At 36.5% G+C, this 2,517-nt stretch overlaps 1 pseudogene; it reads right to left on the bottom strand.

Annotated features, from left to right (window-relative positions):
* Positions 1-675: 675 nt before the first annotated feature.
* LOC100715375 (olfactory receptor 2B11-like) lies at positions 676-1,614 on the bottom strand (annotated as a pseudogene).
* Between the last annotated feature and the right edge of the window lie 903 nt (positions 1,615-2,517).

The raw sequence follows: 2,517 nt of genomic DNA, 5'->3' as shown, positions 1-2,517 counted from the left end.
GACAACCATGTTACTAAGTTTTTGTTGGACAGTTGAACATAACTGTTTGCTGTCTCGCTGTTTGAATTCCCACGTTACATGTTCCATTTCTGTATTTTAAGCAACTATTTGTAAAATGACAATATGAAAACATCAACTAGTGATTTCTTATCATTTATTTTTTATCTGAACATGTGTATTATTTCTAGCTATTTTCTGTTTTGTTTTGTCTTTTTTAAATACAATTTTTAAAAAACTGAACAAAGAATTTTAAGCCTAAAAATAATATGTTTTAAGTTACATTACCACAAATTGAGGGTCATCAACTTATGAAATTTATGCTTGTTTGAGGACACAGGTTGATTTACACAGGGTCAGATTGAGAAGGTGAGAAAAAGTAACTGATGAGTAACTTCTGTGTTATTTCTACAATAACTGCATTGAAATTATGCTGTTAAATTTTAAAATAATTAGCACAGTAAAATTTTAATTAATAATACTTTGGTATTTGTTTAAAATATATTACCGACACTGGTGAATATGAGTTAAATATAATGCTTGCCTAATGTGACTAGAAAGAATATAAAAATATTGCATTTTGTCAAGAATGTATGAGATTACTATGACATGAATTATTAAAGAAGCCTGTTATATATATTCTAAATGTTAAATAATTGAATTTTATGTCTACAAATTTCACTTAGATTTGGAAATGTGACTCACTAGCTTTACAAGGTCCCTCTTCACATCTTTATTCTTCAGAGTATAGATGAAGGGGTTGTGGTTAGGGGTCACCACAACATAGAAGAGAGCCATAAACTTGGGCTGGTCCCTGGAGATAGAGGAGGGAGGCTGAAGATACATGCTGATGGCTCGACCATAAAATAGGAAAACCATGAGGATGTGAGAGGAATATGTCCCAAAGGCCTTTGTCCTTCCCTCAGAAGTCTTAATGTTAAGTACAGTATATCCAATACTGGCATAGGAAGCAAGAATTAAACACAGAGGAACAGTAACAGAAAGATGCATACAACAGATAGCACAAGTTCTTTAGCTTCCTTTTGACCACAGGCAGTCTTGACCAGAACTGGAATCTCACACAGCAGGTGGTCCAGTTTTTTGATGCCACATGGTGGCAACTGTAGTGTAAGTGTGGCCTCTGAGGAAGCATATGCCATTCCTCCCAACCCCACTATGGATACCAGTTGGAGGCAAATGCGCTGATTCATGATGAGTGTGTAACGCAGCAGCCTGCTGATGGCCACATAGCGGGTAAAAGACATAATAGCCAAGAGTAGGTGCTCCGTGCCCCCCATTATGCTAAAGACATAAAGCTGAATTACACAGACAATGTAGCTGATTGTCTTCTTTAGAGCTTCCCAGGTTGAAGAGCCTCTGAGGGACAATGCTTGGGGTATAACACATGTCCAGAAAGGAGAGTTTTGTGAGGAAGAAGTATATAGGGCTGTGAAGATAGGGGTCTAATTTAGACACCAGAATGATGGCAATGCTTCCCATCATGGCCATGGGGTATGTTATCAGCAGAATGATGAAGAAAGGGAGCTCCAGCCAAGCTTGGTCAGCAAAGCCCAGCAGAATGAACTCTTCAGGGTGGCTTTCATTAGATACTCCCATTGTATTCAACTTTTTTCATATGTATCAAGATGACAACAGCAAAACTGAAATTATGAGAATGAAGGTTCATAATAATTCACTTGATATGGAACAACAGATAATGAGATATTTTAATTCATGGGATAAACAACATGAATAATCAGAAACTAGACAATTCCACTTTTTTCATTCTTTTTTTTTTTTTTTTTTTTGTCTTTTTCGTTTTTACCGGTACCAGGGATCGAACTCACGACTGCTTGCTTGTAAGGCAGGCACTTATGCCGCTGAGTTAAATCCCCAGCCCCTCCACTTTTTTCATGAAATGATAAATTAAAGCCACTTTCATGAAGTAAGGCAAATATTTTGAAACAGTCTCCTCCTATTTATTCTAAAGTATAATCACTCTTCCTTGGTTCTAATAAAGATGAAGTAGAAAACAGAAGGTATTGTGCAAACCCCAACCTGTTAGTTTTCAAATGTTGTCTTCAGTAAAATGAATAGAGGGATGTGTTTAAATGGAAAAAATTGTATTCTATCTATAGGAGTCTAGTGAGATGTATATGATGTGGGGCTAAAGAGAACCCCCACTTTTCAGGAACACCATAGTAGGACACCTCTTAAACCCTTACCCAGCAAAATTAGAGTTCAGAGATAAGAATAGAAGAAAAAGAGAGAGAGAATCAGTGTCCTTGAGAGTATAAAGATACTCATTTCCAATCACAAGTAGTCAGTGGAATAATTACATCAGCTCCATAAAAAGTAAGTACTTTTGTTCTAGGTAATCTAATTTAATTCTTAAAAATTAAAAAAGAAATCTGCTCTTTGTTGTTGTCGCTGTTGCCATTGTTGAGAAAGGTCTCACTGTGTTACCCAGAACTGTCCACAAGTCATGGGCTCAAGAGACTTCTCCACCTCAGTCTCACA

This window comes from Cavia porcellus, unplaced genomic scaffold (genome assembly GCF_034190915.1).
Source record: "Cavia porcellus strain 051 isolate PalLab524CR breed Dunkin Hartley unplaced genomic scaffold, mCavPor4.1 scaffold_13, whole genome shotgun sequence".
Taxonomy (NCBI): domain Eukaryota; kingdom Metazoa; phylum Chordata; class Mammalia; order Rodentia; family Caviidae; genus Cavia; species Cavia porcellus.
Note: the sequence above shows the minus strand (reverse complement) of the source record. Positions and strands in the feature narration are given on the sequence as shown.